Raw genomic sequence first — 11,701 nt, 5'->3', positions numbered from 1 at the left:
CCAACTCAAGGCGGCAGAGTCCGGAATTGAAAACAATATCTAAAGAACTCAAGTATCATACTAACAACACTAATATTCCATCTGTCTATCCCCAACTGAATTAACTCCCCACTCATCACCTATCTCATCAAATATTTGTAACAGAATAAGCAGATAACGTAGCATTTCCCTGTTCATATCTGCGACTTGCAATTTAGAATTTGTCAATAAAACTATGCTATGACACAAACTACAGTTTAATAGACTGCTGTGCTCCTAAAAAGAGCAGCATTTGTGGCTCATAAACCTCACAGACACTGCTTTGCTCTTTAAACATTTTTATGATGGTGAATTTTTCAATCAAATATCTTCCGTTTGATAATGCCCAAAGCGGGATTCGAACTCTCCCTCTGGGGTCTTCAGGAGGTTTCAATCAGGTTGTCTGTTACAGCGATTCTCGACTGGCCCGCACCGGCCCGGGATCGATCCCTGGCCATGGCACATTGCTTTTAACTTGATTTCATTTATCGGAGTTGAATCTTGTTTGATTTTTTTGAAGACGTTTCACCTCTCATCCAAGAGCCGTTCTAGGCAGATTTGATGATATGACGCTCATAGGCTATATAGCCTTTTCTTTTTGGGGGAATGGATTGGAGGCTGCTCCAACATTGACGTTTGGACTGTGACAAAGCAAAATGGACAACCTCCACCAGAATAAGTGTTTCAAGAAAATAAGTTTGCGTTGTATTAACTTCAAAAGGCCATTTTCTTGCGGCTGCTCTCGCTTACGGCCATACCACCCTGAGAACGCCCGATCTCGTCCGATCTCGGAAGCTAAGCAGGGTCGGGCCTGGTTAGTACTTGGATGGGAGACCGCCTGGGAATACCAGGTGCTGTAAGCTTTTTGCACTCCTCCACTGGGTCAGCAGAGGCCGCCAGTGTTCCTGATAATTATCCAGCCAGATGTTATTCACTTCTTAAGTACTTCTAACATTGAGATTTAATGTTGCACTATTGTACATCGTTTTAGATTTAATATTTTATGATGTGTGTGTGTGTGTGTGTCGCAAGGATGATCGGCGGTGGAGGACAGAGGGAGACGGGAGCTTCTTTACTCCAAATTTATTTTTATTTTCCAAAAATAAAGTGGTGTCAGAAGATGCCAGGTTGAATCCATACAATAACATACAGACCCTGCACACTTTTACACACCACAACTTTGACTCTTTCTCCAACAATTCTTTTTTCTCTCCAAATAACAACCAACCAACTCAACATCCCACCCCGTCTGGGGCTTACTCCAGGGCTTCTATAGCTGTAGCCCTCCTACAGGTGAAAACAATTATCAAATTATTACGCTAACTAATACATTTACAAACTCAAAATAACAATCGAACAGAAAATATAAATATGCGTAAAACGCCCAAAACAAATTTCCACCATCAAAACCACCCAGTGCATAGTAAAATACATGTTCAACTTACTCTTATCAAACACCCCCCGCTAAAATAGATTGTGCCGTAGCACCTCGCGAAACCCCTCCATGTATACAATCATTGAACAGTCCATCGGTTTCCCCGAACCAGGAAGTATGTCCTGCTGGTGAGCTATTGAAATATTGGTGCTTTTGATAAATGACAAACAAATAAACCTTGATGCTTTTAAACAGCCATAGTGTGAGTGTGATTCTTTGGGCAATGTTAAACAGACGGGAGGTGACACGGTGAGGCAATATGACGCGCGTTGTTTACTTGGGTGGAACTAATTGTAACATAAATGCCGGTTGGCCATGCCGTGCATGTCGGCTACAATGTATTCCAATAAGAAGCTATGGTAAAAAGTGGTGTGTGTGAAATGCTTCAACCGAGTAAACCAAGACAGAACGGAATGGAAATGAAATGCAAACGTGTCGGCGTAAGTGGCACGGCTCACTCCGTGCGTGCGTGTGTGTGTCTGTACGTGTGTTTGTGTTTAAATAAAATTGAATTTCCCACTTTGGTCCACACTATTGGCAACATTTCTGTCTTCGCAAAAGCCAACTCAAGGCGGCAGAGTCCGGAATTGAAAACAATATCTAAAGAACTCAAGTATCATACTAACAACACTAATATTCCATCTGTCTATCCCCAACTGAATTAACTCCCCACCTATCTCATCAGAATATTTGTAACAGAATAAGCAGATAACGTAGCATTTCCCTGTTCATATCTGCGACTTGCAATTTAGAATTTGTCAATAAAACTATGCTATGACACAAACTACAGTTTAATAGACTGCTGTGCTCCTAAAGAGAGCAGCATTTGTGGCTCATAAACCTCACAGACACTGCTTTGCTCTTTAAACATTTTTATGATGGTGAATTTTTCAATCAAATATCTTCCGTTTGATAATGCCCAAAGCGGGATTCGAACTCTCCCTCTGGGGTCTTCAGGAGGTTTCAATCAGGTTGTCTGTTACAGCGATTCTCGACTGGCCCGCACCGGCCCGGGATCGATCCCTGGCCATGGCACATTGCTTTTAACTTGATTTCATTTATCGGAGTTGAATCTTGTTTGATTTTTTTGAAGACGTTTCACCTCTCATCCAAGAGCCGTTCTAGGCAGATTTGATGATATGACGCTCATAGGCTATATAGCCTTTTCTTTTTGGGGGGAATGGATTGGAGGCTGCTCCAACATTGACGTTTGGACTGTGACAAAGCAAAATGGACAACCTCCACCAGAATAAGTGTTTCAAGAAAATAAGTTTGCGTTGTATTAACTTCAAAAGGCCATTTTCTTGCACCTGCTCTCGCTTACGGCCATACCACCCTGAGAACGCCCGATCTCGTCCGATCTCGGAAGCTAAGCAGGGTCGGGCCTGGTTAGTACTTGGATGGGAGACCGCCTGGGAATACCAGGTGCTGTAAGCTTTTTGCACTCCTCCACTGGGTCAGCAGAGGCCGCCAGTGTTCCTGATAATTATCCAGCCAGATGTTATTCACTTCTTAAGTACTTCTAACATTGAGATTTAATGTTGCACTATTGTACATCGTTTTAGATTTAATATTTTATGAGTGTGTGTGTGTGTGTGTGTGTCGCAAGGATGATCGGCGGTGGAGGAGACAGAGGGAGACGGGAGCTTCTTTACTCCAAAAATTTATTTTTATTTTCCAAAAATAAAGTGGTGTCAGAAGATGCCAGGTTGAATCCATACAATAACATACAGACCCTGCACACTTTTACACACCACAACTTTGACTCTTTCTCCAACAATTCTTTTTTCTCCAAAATAACAACCAACCAACTCAACATCCCACCCCGTCTGGGGCTACTCCAGGGCTTCTATAGCTGTAGCCCTCCTACAGGTGAAAACAATTATCAAAATTATTACGCTAACTAATACATTTACAAACTCAAAATAACAATCGAACAGAAAATATAAATATATGCGTAAAACGCCCAAAACAAATTTCCACCATCAAAACCACCCAGTGCATAGTAAAATACATGTTCAACTTACTCTTATCAAACACCCCCGCTAAAATAGATTGTGCCGTAGCACCTCGCGAAACCCCTCCATGTATACAATCATTGAGCAGTCCATCGGTTTCCCCGAACCAGGAAGTATGTCCTGCTGTGAGGCTATTGAAATATTGGTGCTTTTGATAAATGACAAACAAATAAACCTCGATGCTTTTAAACAGCCATAGTGTGAGTGTGATTCTTTGGGCAACGTTAAACAGACGGGAGGTGACACGGTGAGGGGCAATATGAGCGCGTTGTTTACTTGGGTGGAACTAATTGTAACATAAATGCGGTTGGGCATGCCGTGCATGTCGGCTACAATGTATTCCAATAAGAAGCTATGGTAAAAAGTGGTGTGTGTGAAATGCTTCAACCGAGTAAACCAGACAGAACGGAATGGAAATGAAATGCAAACGTGTCGGCCTAAGTGGCACGGCTCACTCCGTGCGTGCGTGTGTGTGTCTGTACGTGTGTTTGTGTTTAAAATAAATTGAATTTCCCACTTTGGTCCACACTATTGGCAACATTTCTGTCTTCGCAAAAGCCAACTCAAGGCGGCAGAGTCCGGAATTGAAAACAATATCTAAAGAACTCAAGTATCATACTAACAACACTATTTCCATCTGTCTATCCCAACTGAATTAACTCCCCACCTATCTCATCAGAATATTTGTAACAGAAAATAAGCAGATAACGTAGCATTTCCCTGTTCATATCTGCTACTTGCAATTTAGAATTTGTCAATAAAACTATGCTATGACACAAACTACAGTTTTAATAGACTGCTGTGCTCCTAAAGAGAGCAGCATTTGTGGCTCATAAACCTCACAGACACTGCTTTGCTCTTTAAACATTTTTATGATTGGTGAATTTTTCAATCAAATATCTTCCGTTTGATAATGCCCAAAGCGGGATTCGAACTCTCCCTCTGGGGTCTTCAGGAGGTTTCAATCAGGTTGTCTGTTACAGCGATTCTCGACTGGCCCGCACCGGCCCGGGATCGATCCCTGGCCATGGCACATTGCTTTTAACTTGATTTCATTTATCGGAGTTGAATCTTGTTTGATTTTTTTGAAGACGTTTCACCTCTCATCCAAGAGCCGTTCTAGGCAGATTTGATGATATGACGCTCATAGGCTATATAGCCTTTTCTTTTGGGGGGAATGGATTGGAGCTGCTCCAACATTGACGTTTGGACTGTGACAAAGCAAAATGGACAACCTCCACCAGAATAAGTGTTTCAAGAAAATAAGTTTGCGTTGTATTAACTTCAAAAGGCCATTTTCTTGCACCTGCTCTTGCTTACGGCCATACACCCTGAGAACGCCCCCGATCTCGTCCGATCTCGGAAGCTAAGCAGGGTCGGGCCTGGTTAGTACTTGGATGGGAGACCGCTGGGAATACCAGGTGCTGTAAGCTTTTTGCACTCCTCAACTGGGTCAGCAGAGGCCGCCACTGTCCTGATAATTCCAGCCAGATGTTATTCACTTCTTAAGTACTTCTAACATTGAGATTTAATGTTGCACTATTGTACATCGTTTTAGATTTAATATTTTATGAGTGTGTGGTGTGTGTGTGTGTCGCAAGGATGATCGGCGCTGTGGTGGAGGACGACGAGGGGAGACGGGAGCTTCTTTACTCCAAAAATTTATTTTTATTTTCCAAAAATAAGTGGTGTCAGAAGATGCCAGGTTGAATCCATACAATAACATAAAGACCCTGCACACTTTTACACACCACAACTTTGACTCTTTCTCCAACAATTCTTTTTTCTCCCAAATAACAACCAAACCAACTCAACATCCCACCCCGTCTGGGGTCTACTACAGGGCTTCTATAGCTGTAGCCCTCCTACAGGTGAAAACAAGATCAAAATTATTACGCTAACTAATACATTTACCAAACTCAAAATAACAATCGAACAGAAAATATAAAATATGCGTAAAACGCCCAAAACAAATTTCCACCATCAAAACCACCCAGTGCATAGTAAAATACATGTTCAACTTACTCTTATTAAACACCCCCGCTAAAATAGATTGTGCCGTAGCACCTCGCGAAACCTCCATGTATACAATCATTGAGCAGTCCATCGGTTTCCCCGAACCAGGAAGTATGTCTGGGGTGAGCTATTGAAATATTGGTGCTTTTGATGAATGACAACAAAAATAAACCTCGATGCTTTTAAAACAGCCATAGTGTGAGTGTGATTCTTTGGGCAATGTTAAACAGACGGGAGGTGACACGGTGAGGCAATATGACGCGCGTTGTTTACTTGGGTGGAACTAATTGTAACATAAATGCCGGTTGACCATGCCGTGCATGTCGGCTACAATGTATTCCAATAAGAAGCTATGTCAAAAAGTGGTGTGTGTGAAATGCTTCACCGAGTAAACCAAGACAGAACGAATGAATGAAATGAAATTGCAAAAGTGTCGGCGTAAGTGGCACGGCTCACTCCGTGCGTGCGTGTGTGTGTCTGTACGTGTGTTTGTGTTTAAATAAAATTGAATTTCCCACTTTGGTCCACACTATTGGCAAACATTTCTGTCTTCGCCAAAGCCAACTCAAGGCGGCAGAGTCCGGAATTGAAAACAATATCTAAAGAACTCAAGTATCATACTAACAACACTAATATTCCATCTGTCTATCCCCAACTGAATTAAACCCACCTATCTCATCAGAATATTTGTAACAGAATAAGCAGATAACGTAGCATTTCCCTGTTCATATCTGCTACTTGCAATTTAGAATTTGTCAATAAACTATGCTATGACACAAACTACAGTTTAATAGACTGCTGTGCTCCTAAAGAGAGCAGCATTTGTGGCTCATAAACCTCACAGACACTGCTTTGCTCTTTTTAAACATTTTTATGATGGTGAATTTTTCAATCAAATATCTTCCGTTTGATTAATGCCCAGAGGGATTCGAACTCTCCCTCTGGGGTCTTCAGGAGGTTTCATCAGGTTGTCTGTTACAGCGATTCTCGACTGGCCCGCACCGGCCGGGATCGATATCCCTGGCCATGGCACATTGCTTTTAACTTGATTTCATTTATCGGAGTTGAATCTTGTTTGATTTTTTTGAAGACGTTTCACCTCTCATCCAAGAGCCGTTCTAGGCAGATTTGATGATATGACGCTCATAGGCTATATAGCCTTTCTTTTTGGGGGGAATGGATTGGAGGCTGATCCAACATTGACGTTGGACTGTGACAAAGCAAAATGGACAACCTCCACCAGAATAAGTTTCAAGAAAATAAGTTTGCGTTGTATTAACTTCAAAAGGCCATTTTCTTGCACCTGCTCTCGCTTACGGCCATACCACCTGAGAAACGCCCGATCTCGTCCGATCTCGGAAGCTAAGCAGGGTCGGGCCTGTGTTAGTACTGGATGTGAGACCGCCTGGGAATACCAGGTGCTGTAAGCTTTTTGCACTCCTCCACTGGGTCAGCAGAGGCCGCCAGTGTTCTGATAATATATCCAGCCAGATGTTATTCACTTCTTAAGTACTTCTAACATTGAGATTTAATGTTGCACTATTGTGTACATCGTTTTAGATTTAATATTTTAGTGAGTGTGTGTGTGTGTGTGTGTCGCAAGGATGATCGGCGGTGGAGGAGACAGAGGGAGACGGGAGCTTCTTTACTCCAAAATTGATTTTTATTTTCCAAAAATAAAGTGGTGTCAGAAGATGCCAGGTTGAATCCATACAATAACATAAAGACCCTGCACACTTTTACACACCACAACTTTGACTCTTTCTCCAACAATTCTTTTTTCTCCAAATAACAACAACCACACTCAACATCCCACCCCGTCTGGGTCTACTACAGGGCTTCTATAGCTGTAGCCCTCCTACAGGTGAAAACAATTATCAAAAATTTACGCTAACTAAATACATTGACAAACTCAAAATAACAATCGAACAGAAAATATAAAATATGCGTAAAAACGCCAAAACAAATTTCCACCATCAAAACCACCCAGTGCATAGTAAAATACATGTTCAACTTACTCTTATTAATCAAAACCCCCGCCTAACAATTAGATTGTGCCGTAGCACCTCGCGAAACCCCTCCATGTATACAATCATTGAGCAGTCCATCGGTTTCCCCGAACCAGGAAGTATGTCCTGCTGGTGTGAGCTATTGAAATATTGGTGCTTTTGATAAATGACAAACAAATAAACCTCGATGCTTTTAACAACAGCCATAGTGTGAGTGTGATTCTTGGGCAACATGTAAACAGACGGGAGGGGGCGGTGACACGGTGAGGCAATATTGACGGCGCGCGTGTTTACTTGGGTTGGAAATAATTGTAACATAAATGCCGGTTGGCCATGCCGTGCATGTCGGCTACAATGTATTCCAATAAGAAGCTATGGGCAAAAAGTGGTGTGTGTGAAATGCTTCAACCGAGTAAACCAAGACAGAACGGAATGGAAATGAAATGCAAACGTGTCGGCGTAAGTGGCACGGCTCACTCCTTGCGTGCGTGTGTGTGTCTGTACGTGTTTGTTTGTGTTTAAATAAAATTGAAATTCCCACTTTGGTCCACACTATTGGCAAATTTCTGTCTTCGCAAAAGCCAACTCAAGGCGGCAGAGTCCGGAATTGAAAAACAATATCTAAAGAACTCAAGTATCATACAACAACACACTAATATTCCATCTGTCTATCCCCAACTGAATTAACTCCCCACCTATCTCATCAGAATATTTGTAACAGAATAAGCAGATAACGTAGCATTTCCTGTTCATATCTGCTACTTGCAATTTAGAATTTGTCAATAAAACTATGCTATGACACAAACTACAGTTTAATAGACTGCTGTGCTCTAAAAGAGAGCAGCATTTGTGGCTCATAAACCTCACAGACACTGCTTTGCTCTTTTAAACATTTTTATGATGGTGAATTTTTCAATCAAATATCTTCCGTTTGATAATGCCCAAAGCGGGATTCGAACTCTCCCTCTGGGGTCTTCAGGAGGTTTCAATCAGGTGTCTGTTACAGCGATTCTCGACTGGCCGCCGCACCGGCCCGGGATCGATCCCTGGCCATGGCACATTGCTTTTAACTTGATTTCATTTATCGGAGTTGAATCTTGTTTGATTTTTTTGAAGACGTTTCACCTCTCATCCAAGAGCCGTTCTAGGCAGATTTGATGATATGACGCCTCATAGGCTATATAGCCTTTCTTTTTGGGGGGAAGGATTGGAGGCTGCTCCAACATTGACGTTTGGACTGTGACAAAGCAAAATGGACAACCTCCACCAGAATAAGTGTTTCAAGAAAATAAGTTTGCGTTGTATTAACTTCAAAAGGCCATTTTCTTGCACCTGCTCTCGCTTCGGCCATACCACCCTGAGAACGCCCGATCTCGTCCGATCTCGGAAGCTAAGCAGGGTCGGGCTGGTTAGTACTTGGATGGGAGACCGCTGGGAATACCAGGTGCTGTAAGCTTTTTGCACTCCTCAACTGGGTCAGCAGAGCCGCCAGTGTTCCTGATAATTATCCAGCCAGATGTTATTCACTTCTTAAGTACTTCTAACATGAGATTTAATGTTGCACTATTGTACATCGTTTAGATTAATAATTTTATGTGTGTGTGTGTGTGTGTGTCGCAAGGATGATCGGCGGTGGAGGAGACAGGGAGGGAGACGGGAGCTTCTTTACTCCAAAAATTTATTTTTATTTCCAAAATAAAGTGGTGTCAGAAGATGCCAGGTTGAATCCATACAATAACATAAAGACCCTGCACACTTTTACACAACCACAACTTTGACTCTTTCTCCAACAATTCTTTTTCTCCAAAATAACAACCAACCAACTCAAATCCCACCCCGTCTGGGGCTACTACAGGGCTTCTATAGCTGTAGCCCTCCTACAGGTGAAACAATTATCAAAATTATTACGCTAACTAATACATTTACAAACTCAAAATAACAATCGAACAGAAAATATAAAATATGCGTAAAACGCCCAAAACAAATTTCCACCATCAAAACCACCCAGTGCATAGTAAAATACATGTTCAACTTACTCTTATCAAACACCCCCGCTAAAATAGATTGTGCCGTAGCACCTCGCGAAACCCCTCCATGTATACAATCATTGAGCAGTCCATCGGTTTCCCCGAACCAGGAAGTATGTCTTGCTGGTGAGCTATTGAAAATTGGTGCTTTTGATGAATGACAACAAATAAACCTCGATGCTTTTAAACAGCCATAGTGTGAGTGTGATTCTTTGGGCAATGTTAAACAGACGGGAGGTGACACGGTGAGGCAATATGACGCGCGTTGTTACTTGGGTGGAACTAATTGTAACAAAATGCCGTTGGCCATGCGTGCATGTCGGCTACAATGTATTCCAATAAGAAGCTATGGCAAAAAGTGGTGTGTGTGAAATGCTCAACCGAGTAAACCAAGACAGAACGGAATGGAAATGAAATGCAAACGTACGTGTCGGCGTAAGTGGCACGGCTCACTCCGTGCGTGCGTGTGTGTGTCTGTACGTGTGTTTGTGTTTAAATAAAATTGAATTTCCCACTTTGGTCCACACTATTGGCAATTTCTGTCTTCGCAAAAGCCAACTCAAGGCGGCAGAGTCCGGAATTGAAAACATATCTAAAGAACTCAAGTATCATACTAAACAACTATATTCCATCTGTCTATCCCCAACTGAATTAACTCCCCACTATCTCATCAAATATTTGTAACAGAATAAGCAGATAACGTAGCATTTCCCTGTTCATATCTGCTACTTGCAATTTAGAATTTGTCAATAAAACTATGCTATGACACAAACTACAGTTTAATAGACTGCTGTGCTCCTAAAAGAGAGCAGCATTTGTGGCTCATAAACCTCACAGACACTGCTTTGCTCTTTAAACATTTTTATGATGGTGAATTTTTCAATCAAATATCTTCCGTTTGATAATGCCCAAAGCGGGATTCGAACTCTCCCTCTGGGGTCTTCAGGAGGTTTCAATCAGGTTGTCTGTTACAGCGATTCTCGACTGGCCCGCACCGGCCCGGGATCGATCCCTGGCCATGGCACATTGCTTTTAACTTGATTTCATTTATCGGAGTTGAATCTTGTTTGATTTTTTTTGAAGACGTTTCACCTCTCATCCAAGAGCCGTTCTAGGCAGATTTGATGATATGACGCTCATAGGCTATATAGCCTTTTCTTTTTGGGGGGAATGGATTGGAGGCTGCTCCAACATTGACGTTTGGACTGTGACAAAGCAAAATGGACAACCTCCACCAGAATAAGTGTTTCAAGAAAATAAGTTTGCGTTGTTGTATAACTTCAAAAGGCCATTTTCTTGCACCTGCTCTCGCTTACGGCCATACCACCCTGAGAACGCCCGATCTCGTCCGATCTCGGAAGCTAAGCAGGGTCGGGCCTGGTTAGTACTTGGATGGGAGACCGCCTGGGAATACCAGGTGCTGTAAGCTTTTTGCACTCCTCCACTGGGTCAGCAGAGGCCGCCAGTGTTCCTGATAATTATCCAGCCAGATGTTATTCACTTCTTAAGTACTTCTAACATTGAGATTTAATGTTGCACTATTGTACATCGTTTTAGATTTAATATTTTATGAGTGTGTGTGTGTGTGTGTGTCGCAAGGATGATCGGCGGTGGAGGAGACAGAGGGAGACGGGAGCTTCTTTACTCCAAAAATTTATTTTTATTCCAAAAATAAAGTGGTGTCAGAAGATGCCAGGTTGAATCCATACAATAACATACAGACCCTGCACACTTTTACACCACAAACTTTGACTCTTTCTCCAACAATTCTTTTTTCTCCAAAATAACAACCAACCAACTCAACATCCCACCCCGTCTGGGGTCTACTACAGGGCTTCTATAGCTGTAGCCCTCCTACAGGTGAAAACAATTATCAAAATTATTACGCTAACTAATACATTTACAAACTCAAAATAACAATCGAACAGAAAATATAAAATATGCGTAAAACGCCCAAAACAAATTTCCACCATCAAAACCACCCAGTGCATAGTAAAATACATGTTCAACTTACTCTTATCAAACACCCCCGCTAAAATAGATTGTGCCGTAGCACCTCGCGAAACCCCTCCATGTATACAATCATTGAGCAGTCCATCGGTTTCCCCGAACCAGGAAGTATGTCCTGCTGGTGAGCTATTGAAATATTGGTGCTTTTGATAAATGACAAACAAATAA

At 42.1% G+C, this 11,701-nt stretch overlaps 3 non-coding genes and 3 pseudogenes across 3 annotated transcripts; all 6 read left to right on the top strand.

Moving 5' to 3' along the window:
- Nucleotides 1–762: 762 nt before the first annotated feature.
- LOC130521047 (5S ribosomal RNA) lies at nucleotides 763–881 on the top strand. Its single transcript, XR_008949164.1, has one exon. It is a non-coding gene; the product is annotated as a 5S ribosomal RNA (ribosomal RNA).
- A 1,890-nt stretch (nucleotides 882–2,771) lies between these two features.
- Nucleotides 2,772–2,890, top strand: LOC130521046 (5S ribosomal RNA). The gene has a single exon (XR_008949163.1). It is a non-coding gene; the product is annotated as a 5S ribosomal RNA (ribosomal RNA).
- A 1,895-nt stretch (nucleotides 2,891–4,785) lies between these two features.
- LOC130521048 (5S ribosomal RNA) lies at nucleotides 4,786–4,904 on the top strand (annotated as a pseudogene).
- Nucleotides 4,905–6,798: 1,894 nt separating this feature from the next.
- On the top strand, nucleotides 6,799–6,917 carry LOC130521045 (5S ribosomal RNA; annotated as a pseudogene).
- A 1,919-nt stretch (nucleotides 6,918–8,836) lies between these two features.
- LOC130521049 (5S ribosomal RNA) lies at nucleotides 8,837–8,952 on the top strand (annotated as a pseudogene).
- A 1,881-nt stretch (nucleotides 8,953–10,833) lies between these two features.
- LOC130521044 (5S ribosomal RNA) lies at nucleotides 10,834–10,952 on the top strand. Its single transcript, XR_008949162.1, has one exon. It is a non-coding gene; the product is annotated as a 5S ribosomal RNA (ribosomal RNA).
- The last annotated feature ends 749 nt before the right edge of the window (nucleotides 10,953–11,701 follow it).

Source organism: Takifugu flavidus, unplaced genomic scaffold, assembly GCF_003711565.1.
Source record: "Takifugu flavidus isolate HTHZ2018 unplaced genomic scaffold, ASM371156v2 ctg661, whole genome shotgun sequence".
NCBI lineage: Eukaryota > Metazoa > Chordata > Actinopteri > Tetraodontiformes > Tetraodontidae > Takifugu > Takifugu flavidus.
The sequence above is the reverse complement of the archived record's forward strand: the minus strand, read 5'-3'. Positions and strand labels throughout refer to the sequence as shown.